Genomic DNA, 14,737 nt, shown 5'->3' with positions numbered 1-14,737 from the left:
TACTCTTGGCTGCAGACTAGGTGGAGGAGGTGAAGCCAGACAGGGTAGTCATCTGCTCTGAGTCCTGTGCAGCACTGTTGAGCTTAAATTAATTTGTGTCTTGGAGCAGACAGGATGTATTGTATGAGGTTTTGCAGTGCTTGTATAGGGTGAGACAGATGGGTATTTGTGATGTTCCTCTGTTTACCAGCTCATGTGGGAGTAGAGGGGAATGAGGAGGTGGATGTTATCACCAAGCAGGCTCTCAAACATCTAATGTTGAGATGGAACTGTCAATCAGTAAAGCAGAAGCCAAGGGGTTGATAAAAACAGTGGTTAAAAACAAAAGGCAAGAGTTGTGGGAAAGGGAAGAGAAAGGGAAGACACCTGTAGAAGATTCAGGAAAAGTTGGGGGCAGGGAGGTCATCAGGTCGAGAGAGAAGGGAGGAAAGTAATGACAAGGCTGAGACACACCAGGCTCAATAGTACATTGAAATTGGTAGGAAAACATCAGACTCCGAGGTGTGATCATTGTCAGGAGGAGATGGAGACAGTGGAACATGTTATATTTCAGTGCCAGCAATATGGGAGGGAAAGGGAGTTATTGTTATTAGATTTAAGGAGTAATGGAGATGAAGACCCAAGATTAAGCGAACTGCTGGGGAAATCTTCAGGGGATGTAGTATTTAATTATGTATTTCGTTTTCTTAAGGAGACTAGAATTTTGAGTAGGATTTACACCTTCCCTGTCTCTGGTCCACACTCCAGTCCAGTTGGTGGCGGTAATGCAACTTAAAGTTGGGTTGCCAACCGCCATATAAAGCAAGCAGAAGAAGAACGATTCAGGCGACATGATTTGTTTTTGGCAGGCAGGAGAGTAAACTAGTCCAGCGTCATGGTTGTCGGAATAATGTATTTATTGTTTATCAATTGTATTTCATTATCCACATTGCTGTTACAGTAACTTCAGTTCCTTAACCCTGTGACCAGACACGATGACACATTGGCTACAGGGATCATCTACTTCTATCGCTTGTACATGTTTCAAGCAGTTCCCCAGATATGTAAGTATGCACAGTGTACAACTCATGCTTTTGACCAGACTTGGCTATGTTAAAGATGGTTCCGATGAGCCCTTTACAATGGAAATCGTTGTCACAGGTTGAATAGGGTTTCCCATGTTCATTTGTGGCTGTGCTATCTTTTTTGTTCGACTATCTATACCCAGCTAACGAAAGCTACGTCTCTACAGGTGACTGGGGGTTGCGGTCTATTCCTGGCAGGTAAAGTGGAAGAGACCCCCAAGAAATGTAAAGACATCAAGACGGCTCGCAGCCTGTTGAATGATATACAGTTCGCTCAGTTTGGAGATGACCCAAAGGTGAGAGCCTCCCCAAGTGTGTAAACTAACTTAACCTTTTGCAATTGTCTGGATTACAAGATGTTATATATTCAGTAATAGTTGGTACTTTGATATTGAGGGTACCTCGTCCATCGAATGGATGTGTCCATTGCATTAAACGTGTTCACCCCCTCACCAGCACTACACAGCTAATTAAAATGTCCAACTCATCATCAAGCTTTGATTATTTTAATCAGCTGTGTAGTGCTAGGGCCACAACCAAAACGTGCCCCCCTTGAGGTCCCCAGGACTGGGTTTGGGAAGCGCTGTGCTAGTATAAAGTTGTGACCACTGACTGGGTAGTAAATTATATTTCCATCCCTGCGAAGGACAGGGTCTGAATTAGGGATGTGACAAATTAACAATTTTGCTTCACGTTTAAACTGCCATTTTTTAAATAGTTTTTCTTTGAAAACAATAAGGAAAAATCATAAAATTCCATGTCAGTTTACAATGTAGAATAATGGTTCTATTATGTATGACCGCCAGAGCCAGACAATGAAGCTCTATCTACCACGACCCTTTACAGACATAGAACACAGCTACAGTAACATGTCCATAGCGACAATTGACAACTTTTCAGACAACAACAAAAAAGTGCCACATCAGGTCTGTACCATTCTCAGACAGTAGAATTCTGCTCTGGTGTAAAATGTTATTTATTTTTTCCCTGACAACAATAAACATTACTGATTGATGTGCTGCTGTGTTGTTTTTTTAAGGTAGGGTAGCTAAAAGTGTTGTAAAGTCATGCTATTTAACCAACTTTAAACTACTTTTTTAGGAGAGAGTGGTCTGCGCGCAGAAAGCAGGCTGCATGCAGCAGCTCGAGATTATTTGATTGACAGTTCTGGTTGCCAAGTGATGGACTTTAATCCCGCTACAGAAACGGCCGTTCATATCACCAGCGAAGGTTTCATGTCGTGTTTAAAAAACGTAGTGTAGCCTAACAGACAAACAAACATGCCGTAGCCGAGGCACTTTCAAGGGACCTGTCATGCCAAATAATGTCCCCTAGCCAAAAAGTGTCCCCCTCTGCGTCACAATGGGATACGATAAACTATTAATGTTCGTTGCCTTAACAACGGTGTGATGACCTAATGATTAGAATTTTGGAGATCATTACAGCCTAAATTACATTATTTTCATCATCTATGCAAACAAGGCTGATTTCTGCAACAATTTCGTTGTTTGAACAAGTTTGGTTTAGCTAATAAAATGAAAACATTACTTAACTACTTTTGGGTACCTTGTTTTAACATGACAACATGAAATCCATGTCTTAAACGTTGCTACGGAAATGGCAAAGAGAACGTCTAATCTGCTTGACACATTAGTTATTTTACAGATCACAAAGTCAGCTGATTTCCACTCCATTCTTATGCAAATCCATTTGATTCATACACTGGCTTGTCTGGCAGTCATGTTTTTATTTTAACCTGCCCTTCCCTTATCTACACTGAATTAATATGATTTCAGTAGTCCTCTATTAGGATTAATTTTCTATATTGCATAGCTCATTAGTACACCCTTGTGGTTGAATATATATGTATCTATTGTAGGTTCCAGGATACAACAATGAATCATGTGCAACAAATAAATAACATCAAAGGATAACTTACAATAATGAACACCTTGTGAAACAGCTTTGAAAACCAACCTGGCAATATTTAAGATTGTAATACATAAACGTTGATATTTTTTGGTGCCGTTGTCATTATTTTCACAGATTTTTTTGTACACTCACATGGCAATCATATACTAAAATACTGAATTCTGGTGTGTGGCATTTTGAAGAGGTGGTTGCTGTGTGGGTGGGAGGTTCTGCCTGTCACTTGTTCTCAACAGCCAGCCAGTCTCAGAAGGGAGACTGCAAAGTCCAGGCACTGCTGCTGACTTTGTTCTGAGTGTTTGCAGTGCTCGTGTTTTTAGTTAATCTGTGTATCTCACATATTATGTGCCTAGTATGATAGAGCAACAAAACTTTTTGAGCAGACATGACAATAACTGTAGCTGTAGATGATGTAATGAAATGTTGGAGGGTGGTTGGTAATGGAGGACATTAGGTGGATCCACGTCTGGGTGTTGGGCAGAACTTCTAGGTCCTGGAGAACAGGAGCAGAGTTAAAGGGAACAGAGACAGAGACGTAAACAAGCAAACACACAGGTTACACTCTACAGTGAGAATGGGATGGATTAGTGCAGTGTTATAAATGGGAGATATGTACATTTCAACACTTTTGCAAGGTATAGTCTACCTCAAGCTGGTCCCCCTCTGACTCAGAGCACAGACGTTATACAAAAATAGCAATAGACCAACAACAGCGCTAAGTCAATCACACATTTGAAAGACTCAGTATATGTAATAATTGTGTATGCAATTGCATTGTTTACCTCAGTCAACAGCTGCGGCTCCCGTCTGTACTCGGAGGCCTGGATGCTGCTGTTGTGTGCAAAGTGAATTACCTTCAGGTTGTTCTCCCACCCTTCCTGGTACCAATCAAGGGACTTGTGGTCCATTCACCAAACCTGGAGGAGTGGGTAGGAAGGTGATATCTATTGACAATGTAAGATATTGAAATATGTCTTATGTACCATGGAAAAACAAACACTGTGGGTGTTGAAGATGTCCATCATCGCTTTGGAGGTGGCCTCGCCAGTCTTCTCCTTGAGGGGTGTCATACAAAACTAAAATACATTTTTGGTTCCAAACACCCTTTTTAATGGGTTACAGAAGTGAATTTAGAGTTCAGCACGTACTCTTCCTGTACTGACCTTAATGGGTATTGCCTTCACCCATCGGTCACCGTCAGACACCAGCTGTTGCCATTCTTGGATTTCGTGCAGTGTCCGATGAGGTCCACCCCTAACATTTAATGTGTTAGAGAGAAGATTACTTTATTACCTGTATCTTTGTCATATAGTAGATGTTCATATTTGTAAGGATACTGACACACACATTCTATAATACTGAACTCTGCTGTGGTCAAATAATGAAACCATTACAGAACAACTTATCAGGGCTAAATGTTTATTGGGACACTTACCGATCATGTGCCATGGTGAAACAACTTTGATGGGCTTCAACTCCGGCACCACAGTCTTCACCCTCTCAATCTTCTGGCAGGCTAGACAGGTACTGACCTTTAAGCAAAAAGTTACAAATTGAAACATTGTGTGCTCTCTGATATGACATTCATTGAAATCATAATAATTTCAGATATAATAGAATGTGATTGATTAACAAAAGGTTATCTCACTTGCCCAGCTGTCCCCCTCCTTGACAATTCCCCGTCAGAAGAAGAGTAGGTTGATTTTGGCAATCATGCACTTCACTCTGAAATGGCCAGCATGCATCTCGGTCAACACGGCCTCCTTCTCCTCCTTAGTAAACATCACACTCCTGTGTGGCTGGCCACCCTTCCCCCATAGGTAGATAATATTGCCTAGCAAGTTGGAACAGAAGAGTGGTTGAAATACTCTAGTCTAAGTATATTTGCACTGCTGTCTTTCTCTGTTTCTCTCCATCTCTCTCTCTGTCTTCCACTCTCTTCCCACCTCCCTCTCTCACTTTCATCCTTTCTCACAAATCCCATTTCATCCTTTCTCACAAATCCCATTGTGATGCAAGGGGACACCCTGTTTGGCATGACATTCCATTATGTTGGAAAAGGGTAATTGATACAGGCTACCGGTAGCATACTGTCATCTCATATGAGGCAAAAATGAAGAGTAGGCTACCCCATGCTCGCAAGACTGACCTGAGGACATCGGTGCCATGACAAGACTAGGATATTCTACATGCAACAGACCGAAGACACACTTGCATTATTAGGAAAGAGACCGAGCAGGCGGGAGACGCAGGTGAAAGTGGGTTCATATGTTTTGGTAATCTGCATCTCCCAATGTCTTGCCTTGCAAATTCACCAAGTAGCTTAAAGCTCACCTCTTCCGCTCTGGTTTCATTTGACTTTCCCAGGCCCTTTATAGCATGTCTGCTATAACAACGAAAATAAAGTTTTGTGATTTTAATTATGTGGGAAGAAAACTAAAAAAACAGGGATTTTTCGATGACGTTAAGGATACCAACTTCGTTCTAACGTTTAAACATTCACACCCTTATAGTCTGAATCCAAAATACTTCCTGGTCACAATATTTTCCATGACTCTGTCCCTGTACAGGAGGAGGTGATGGTGTTGGAGAGGATCCTGCTGCAGATCATTAAGTTTGACCTGCAGGTAGAGCACCCCTAACAGTTCCTGCTCCGCTACGCCAAGCAGCTCAAAGGTACGCAGATACATATGCTTGATTAGGGTTGCAAAATTCCACTAACTTTCCTACATTTTCTCGGGTTTTCAAGAAATCCTGGTTGGAATATTCCTGGACTCCAACTGGGATTTCTAGAAAGTTACCCGATTTGGCACTAGGGCTGAGTTGTTCACCATAGTTACTGATACTGTAGTTGCTGGAACTGTGCTGGAAAATGACAATGTGAAGTGAAAATATGTACCCAGTCAGCACAGTGTAACAAGTCGGCCCTATAGTGGGAATTGGGGACTACAGTTTATCTAAAACAATAATCTGATCTAGTCTATTAAAACTACCCCTAAAATCATTCACCTCTTTCTGTTCACAGATCTGAAGTATTTCTGATCTGTTTCAGGTGATAAGAACAAAGTCCAGAAACTAGTTCAGATGGCCTGGACCTTTGTGAAAGACAGGTGAGCAGTTGACTGTACATGGATGCATAACTTAGCAGAACCATGAAAGTACATCGATACCCATGTGCCTACGATGATGCAATCAGGTCAGATAGTCACAAAGCGTCTCGGAGAAGAAGTGCTGATCTAAGATCAGGTCCCCCTTCTTAATCATTATGATTTAATAGGCAAAACTGATCCTAAATCGGCACACCTACTCTGAGATGCTTTATGAATGATGCTTTATGAATATGTGTCCTGTGAGTGATGGACACACCTCTCGCTCCTCTCCCCTCAGCTTGTGCACCATGCTGTCCCTACAGTGGGAGCCAAAGATCATAGCTGTAGCAGTCATGTACCTGGCCGGCCGGCTGTGTTAGTTTGACATCCAGGGGTTGACGTCCAAGCAGTTTTCACGGCGCTGGTTGGAGCAGTTTGTCCAGGATGTCCCAGTGGAGCTGCTGGAAGGTGGGACTGGCTGGTCTTTCTCTATGAAACAGTTGTGTGGGTTTATGGCATTTGTGCAGGATGTTTTAAATGTTAAAAACAAAAGCATATATAATTGCAAGCCTGTTTCATCCAGATCTCACAAGCTTTCATGAATGGTTCATGAATGATACATGAATGGTTCGCTGCACAGTTTGTGAACAATTCACGTATCATTCATGTTTTATATCCATCTCTTCATTCAAAGACCCAATCATGGACACTCTTACTGACAGTTGTGGCTGCTTCGCGTGATGTATTGTTGTCTCTACCTTCTTGCCTTTTGTGCTGTTGTCTGTGCCCAATAATGTTTGTACCATGCTCTGTGCTGCTACCATTTTGTGCTGCTGCCATGTTGTGTTGCTACCATGCTGTGTTGTCATGTTGCTGCCATGCTATGTTGTTGTTTTAGGTCTCTGTTTATGTAGTGTTGTCTCTCGTCGTGATGTTTTGTTCAACATTTTTATTTTTAATCCCAGTCCCCGCAGGAGGCCTTTTGGTAGGCCATCATTGTAAATAAGAATTTGTTCTTAACTGACTTCCCATGTTAAATAAAGGTACAAAAAATAAACAATAATAATAAGTTAACGAGATCAGGGTGGCTCCGAGGCTACTTTTACCCCTCTTAACTTCCGTTTGTGGACTGTTTGTTTATTACTATGTTAGTATCATTACCCATGTAGTACCATCATTTAGATCCATAGTTATGAAATGCACTCCTCATTAATGACATCTGCCACCAGATCCTAGACCTGTACTCCCAGGGCAAGCAGCAGATGCCCCAGACCTCCAGCACTCCCCAGCAGCTGCAGACTCTCACCCAGCTCCCCCCCCCCCCCCGTCCTGCCACCACTCAGCAAGAAGGTCTCGCCCCAGGCCAGCCCTCCTCGCCAGCTCAAACGAGCCCACGTGAGTTTGACACTTGAGTTAAAAGGTTCTTGTGAGGGCACATCTAGATGTGTATAAGAGACAGGACAGAGCATCATGCTCTTTTTATGATCAGATGAACTCAATTGAGTTGTTTTGACACCCATTGCCCTTGTTGTGGTTTAGATATGGTCTCCTACAGAAGAAAGTGAAGCACCTGGTGAGCACATTAACCTTTTCTCTGGCACAGACTCTAGATGATTCCATGGACACGTATGGCTGCCAAGGATTCATATGATTCATAACAGTAGGTATGTTAGTGTGACATATTGTTCTCTCTCTTTCTCTCTTCCAGAGCCAGTGGGCTCTAAGATCCCCAGGCTGGAGCTTCCGATGCCCCCTCTACCCACAGCACAACCCCTCTCGGGTGAGCCCACTCAGAGGACCACCAGACTCACTAACTCTTAACACCAGTGCAACAACTGGTGCACCTGTGGGTTTCCAGAGGAAACATCAACGGTAGATCAAAATAGAAATGAAAGCTCAAGGAAATGCATACTATCTTGTGAAGTTTTATATAGACAGTCCCCTGTCCATCAGCCTTATTGTTTTACCTATTCCCTTATTGAAATGAGCACTTGTGCAGTGTTGGAATGGTGTTAATGCTGCATATATCTGTCTACTCACTACTGTAATGTCTCATGTTGCAGAATAAATTATTGACACATGGCATTCCTGCTAAGTGGTAGAGAAGCCCCTGGGATGTGTCCCAAATGGCACCATATTTCCTGTATGATGCACTACCCTAGGGCTCAGGTCAAAATTAGTGCACTATTTAGGGAATAGGATGTAATTTAGGACAATGAAGCAACTGGTCCCTGGAGGAGCTAGCTGAGCTGAGGAGGAAGAAGTGTTTAGCTGCTGGTATTGACTAGTCTCCTCTGACTGGCTGAGAGAACGATAGGTGTCCTCTGATTGGCTGAGAGGGAGAGGTGTCCAGACCAGGCCATGCAGAAATATGACGAGCACTTATTAGATATCAGACTTAGTGTAGGGATTCTCTGTAGTCTACCGGTTCAAATCACAAGCTTTTAGATAGGCAGGGAATATAGACACATACATTTGACATTTTAGTCATTTAGCAGATGCTCTTATCCAGAGCAATTAGGGTTAAGTGCCTTGCTCAAGGTCACATCGACAGATTTTTCACCTAGTCGGCTCTGGGATTCAAACCAGCAACCTTTTGGTTACTGGCCCAACGCTCTTAACTGCTAGGCCACACGCATGCCACACCACACACACACAGCTCTCTTGGCTGGTTATTGCAAGCCTGTAGATTAACATGTGGTTTATAGATGGATATTAATCATCACACACACCACAGTCGTTAGAGAGAGGCATGAGAGTATGTGCGTTTAAGGGCTGAGGGATCTTCTTGCATCATAACCCCATGGTGGACAGGATCCAGAACACTGTCTGACCTTCCTGATACTCTGCTGTCTGGCCTGTCTGATACTCTACGGTCTGGCCTGTCTGCTACTCTATAGTCTGGCCTGTCTGATACTCTACGGTCTGGCCTGTCTGATACTCTACGGTCTGGCCTGTCTGATACTGCCTGATACTCTACTGTCTGACTTGCCTGATACACTACTGTCTGACCTGTCTGACCTGCCTGATACACTACTGTCTGACCTGCCTGATACTCTACTGTTTGATACTATACTGTCTGACCTGCCTGATACTCTACAGTCATGGCCAAAAGTTTGAGAATGACACAAATATTCATTTCCACAAAGTTTGCTGCTTCAGTGTCTTTAGATATTTTTGTCAGATGTTACTATGGAATACTGACTTATAATTACAAGCATTTCATAAGTGTCAAAGGCTTTTATTGAAAATTACATGAAGTTGATGCAGAGTCAATTTTTGCTGTGTTGACCCTTCTTTTTCAAGACCTCTGCAATCCGCCCTGGCATGCTTTCAATTAACTTCTGGGCCACATCCTGACTGATGGCAGCCCATTCTTGCCTAATCAATGCTTGGAGTTTGTCAGAATTTGTGGGGTTTTGTTTGTCCACCCACCTCTTGAGGATTGACCACAAGTTCTCAAAGGGATTAAGGTCTGGGGAGTTTCCTGGCCATGGACCCAAAATATCGATGTTTTGTTCCCCGAGCCACTTAGTTATCATTTTTGCCTTATGGCAAGGTGCTCCATCATGCTGGAAAAGGCATTGTTCGTCACCAAACTGTTCCTGGATGGTTGGGAGAAGTTGCTCTCGGAGGATGTGTTGGTACCATTCTTTATTCATGGCTGTGTTCTTAGGCAAAATTGTGAGTGAGCCCACTCCCTTGTCTGAGAAGCAACCCCACACATGAATGGTCTCAGGATGCTTTACTGTTGGCMTGACACAGGACTGATGGTAGCGCTCATCTTCTCTTCTCTGGACAAGCTTTTTTCCGGATGCCCCAAACAATCGGAAAGGGGATTCATCAGAGAAAATGACCCCAGTCCTCAGCCTGTCTCTTATACACATCTAGATGTGTATAAGAGACAGGTCCAATCCCTGTACCTTTTGCAGAATATCAGTCTGTCCCTGATGTTGTTCCTGGAGAGAAGTGGCTTTTTTGCTGCACTTCTTGACACCAGGCCATCCTCCAAAAGTCTTCGCCTCACTGTGCGTGCAGATGCACTCACACCTGCCTGYTGCCATTCCTGAGCAAGCTCTGTACTGGTGGTGCCCCGATCCCGCAGCTGAATCAACTTTAGGAGACGGTCCTGGCGCTTGMWGGACTTTCTTGGGCGCCCTGAAGCCTTCTTCACAACAATTGAAMCGCTCTCCTTGAARTTCTTGATGATCCGATRAATKGTTGATTTAGGTGCAATCTTACTGGCAGCAATATCCTTGCCTGTGAAGCCCTTTTTGTGCAAAGCAATAATGACGGCACGTGTTTCCTTGCAGGTAACCATGATTGACAGAGGAAGAACAATGATTCCAAGCACCACCCTCCTTTTGAAGCTTCCTGTCTGTTATTCGAACTCAATCAGCATGACAGAGTGATCTCCAGCCTTGTCCTCGTCAACACTCAAACCTGTGTTAACGAGATTATCACTGACATGATGTCAGCTGGTCCTTTTGTGGCGGGGCTGAAATGCAGTTTAAATGTCTTTGGGGGATTCAGTTCATTTACATGGCAAAGAGGGACTTTGCAATTAATTGCAATTCATCTGATCACTCTTCATAACATTCTGTAGTATATGCAAATTGCCATCATACAAACTCAGGCAGCAGACTTTGTGAAAATTGATATTTGTGTCATTCTCAACTTTTGGCCACGACTGTACTGTCTGACCTGCCTGATACACTACTGCCTGATACTCAACTGTCTGACCTGCCTGACACACTACTGTATGGCCTATCTGATACTGGCTGACCTGCCTGATACTCTACTGCCTGATACTCAACTGTCTGACCTGCCTGGTATTTTACTGTCTGACCTGCCTGATACTCTACTGCCTGATACTCTACTGTCTGACATACTTGATACTCTACTGTATGGCCTCTGATACTGTCTGACCTGTCTGATACTCTACTGTCTGACCTGTTTGATACCCTCTAATGTCTGACCTGCCTAACCGCTCGGCCTAACTGCCTTACAGCTGTCAAACTACTCTGCTTAGAAAGAGCACCGTTCGCAGCACCAACAGCTCTGTTTTCATGGCCTGTCTAGGAAGTGGTGTGTGTGTTTGTAAGTACACATGTGTTGAAGTAAGAACATGGTGTGAAGTGGTTTGATTCAGAGTTGTTGAACACAAGTCTTTCTATAAGGGTTCTCTAATTCCCTTTTCCCGGCAGACCACAAGCCTCCCACCCTTCCGCACCTCTCCCAGGAGAGACTGACCCAACTGGGGTAGGAGGCCCAGCGGAGCCCCCTAAAGGACCTCCACCAGCCTCCCTCACTGCCCTGCTCCACCACCCCCATCCAGCTACATCATGGGCATCCCCAGCTCCTACATGTCAGGAGAGGGTTACCAGAGCCTCCAGTCTATGATGAAGTCAGAAGGGCCGTCCCACATCACCATCCCCTCATCGTATGGCCCTCCCCTGGCTTACCACAGCCACGTCTACCCCCCTAATGCCCCACCGTCTGGTCCTCCTATCCTCCGCCTGCCTACCCCCCGCCGGGGTACAACCACAGCTACCCTCCCCTTCCACGTATGCCCCCGGGACACGGGGACTACCTGCCTGGGATGGGCGTCCCTCCCAGCAGCTATCCCCCACACCCTGGAGGACAGAGCTAGGTACCCCCTCCACTGCCCCCTGGCATGCCCCTCATCGATGGCCTGAGTTGAGGAGCTTGGATGAGGTGGGGGGTGAGACTGGATGTGCCAAACCAACACCAGTCTCCTACTACAGGGGAGTTGGGCAACAGTTAGAGTATTGGGCCAGTAACCAAAGGTTGCTGGTTCGGATCCCTGAGCAGACTATGTGAAAGATCTGTTGCTGTACCTCTTGAGCAAGGCACTTAACCCTGTAAGTAGCGCTGGAAAAGAGTATCTGCTAAATGACTAACATTTTAAATGTCTCTCCAGTGTTACTAAGACGGCCAATTGAGGAGACAGACCTTATAAACTCTTTGAAGCTGTCATCTGCTAAGTTTGCACAATTTCTGTAATTCTTGACAAAATGCTCAGATTTATAGATATCCTGGTTGAAAGATTCTTTGAATCGCAGGGGAATAACCAGGAAATCTGGAATCCTCCAAGCAGGATTTTTTGAAAACCTTGGAAAGTTACCGGAATAATGCAACCCTACACCTCCTTCGCCAAACTCAGCACAGCCATGCCTCATCAAGAATCAACCCATTAACTTCCATTGTTAGTGAGTTTTAAATACAAAATGGTGTTTGTACTATGGCTGTTTTTATATGAGCCTTTTGGTAACATGTTTATTTGTCATTTTAGATGAAAACCTTTAGATGAGTTTACTGTACAAAGGAATAATGGGACCAAGAAGGAAAATGGCAGCTGCACTCTGAGGCTATTAGGAAACTGACCCTAACACTTACATTAACCTCATTTGAACGAATTCTGAAATTAAATATCGGTTTGCATGTCAGGAGTGACCCTATAGCCTTTTCCACACTTCACTATACCATGGCTTGAATATACACCCTAAATGACAAAAGTATGTGGATACCTTCTCGTCAAACATCTCATTCCAAAATCATGAGCATTAGTTTTTTGCGATTGCTTACACACTTGTTACGGAATTTGGCTCATTGTGTAAACTCTACACACAAGCCAAATAAGACACAACACCTCACTATGTCAGAATGAAACTTTGCAATCAAAACCTAACAATCCTTTTTCAAAATGGCATTTTTTCAACAAAATGATACACACATGCACCATTTGAATTACTCTTTCAAAGCAGCAACACACTGATTTATACTTTATACAAAACACTTGTCTTTAGTACTTTGTAAACCTTTTTAGTTTTATACAGGCTTATGTGAAAGATTGTCCAGTACAGTAAATCTACTCACATTTCAATGAACACAAAAATAGAAAGGCTTCTGAAAAAAATATATACAGCTCATTTCTTTTGCCATTGCAGGTTTTTACAACAACAGAAAAACACAAAGAAAAGTAGAATTACAGTACAGTAATCAATACAATGTTACTGTAAACCCACGGAAAGAAAAATAATTACAGTAAAATTACAGTGCAATGGTAAACAAAAAATAGTATTGTAAGGCCACATCACCTCATCCACATCACAAGCAATGTCATCCCTGGCTAGGCAATGGGGAAAATATCACCTTGCCGTTGTCACGCCCTGACCATAGAGAGCCCTCGGGGTTCTAGGTCAGGGCGTGACTAGGTGGTGTTCTAGTCTTTCATTTCTATGTTGGTGTGAGTATGGTTCCCAATTGGAGGCAGCTGATGTTCGTTGCCTCTAATTGGGGATCATACTTAGTGTGGCCCTTTCCCACCTGCGTTGTGGGATATTGTTTCGTTTAGTGCTAATGTGCATTATGTACTGCATGTTCGTTTATTCTTTGAAGTTTCACTGAAATAAATATGTGGAACTCTACGCACGCTGCGCTTTGGTCCACTCATTTAAATGACGGACGTGACAGCCGTATCCAATCCTGGACTGACCCCACCTCAATGTCGCTGCATGCCTCTTCCATTGCTTGCAGAAGAGGCAGGCGGGCATGTGGTTGGCGGTCATACACTTTCCAACGCCAAAGCTGTAAATAATTCCTCAATCGGATTGAGAAGTGGGGAGTAAGGGTGCAAGTATACAACTGTGAAGTTATTGTGGCTGGTGAACCAGTCCCTGACCGCCCCCCCCCCTGCTGCCCAGGGACATTCACAATGGCTCTCAATCCAATAACATTCCCCCACGCTGCCCAGGAACATTCATAATGGCTCTTTATCCTATAACATTCCCCCGCGCTGCCCAGGGACATTCACAATGGCTCTTTATCCTATAACATTCCCCCGCGCTGCCCAATAACATTCCCCGCGCTGCCCAAGGACATTCACAATGGGATCTTTATCCAATAACATTCCCCGCGTGCCCAGGGACATTCACAATGGCTCTTTATCCTATAAAATTCCCCCGCGCTGCCCAGGGACTTCACATGGTCTTTATCCTATAACATTCCCCCGCGCTGCCCAGGACATTCACAATGGCTCTTTATCCTATAACATTCCCGCGCTGCCCAGGGAATTCACAATGGTTCTTTATCCTATAACATTCCCCGCGCTGCCCAGGGACATTCACAATGGCTTGCTTTATCCTATAACATTCCCCCGCGCTGCCCAGGAACATTCACAATGGCTCTTTATCCTATAACATTCCCCCGCACTGCCCAGGAACATTCACAATGGCTCTTTATTCAATAACATTCCCCCGCGCTGCCCAGGGACATTCACAATGGCTCTTTATCCTATAACATTCCCCCGCGCTGCCCAGGAACATTCACAATGGCTCTTTATACTATAACATTGCGGCCCCGACGCCTGGTTTTAGCTAGATTGAATCCAGATTCATCAATGAAAATTAACTCATGAGGCTGTGTAGCTGCACAAAGTCCAGTATCAGAAAATGCATACCGTGAATATGGTGTAACTCAAAACACAGGAAAGCAATGTCTACATTTTCACACAAGGATGGGGTTGGGTTGGGTCAGACACATTCAAAACTAAAGACAAGGCAGGTACCCCCCCCCCCAGAATGAGGCCACCTGCCTAGGTTACACATTCAGACAAAGCACACAATCTACTGC

At 44.0% G+C, this 14,737-nt stretch overlaps 1 pseudogene; it reads left to right on the top strand.

The window, feature by feature from the left end:
- Positions 1 to 825: 825 nt before the first annotated feature.
- LOC111963483 (cyclin-K-like) lies at positions 826 to 9,946 on the top strand (annotated as a pseudogene).
- Positions 9,947 to 14,737: the final 4,791 nt, after the last annotated feature.

This window comes from Salvelinus sp. IW2-2015, linkage group LG4q.2 (genome assembly GCF_002910315.2).
Source record: "Salvelinus sp. IW2-2015 linkage group LG4q.2, ASM291031v2, whole genome shotgun sequence".
Taxonomy (NCBI): Eukaryota; Metazoa; Chordata; class Actinopteri; order Salmoniformes; family Salmonidae; genus Salvelinus; species Salvelinus sp. IW2-2015.
Note: the sequence above shows the minus strand (reverse complement) of the source record. Positions and strands in the feature narration are given on the sequence as shown.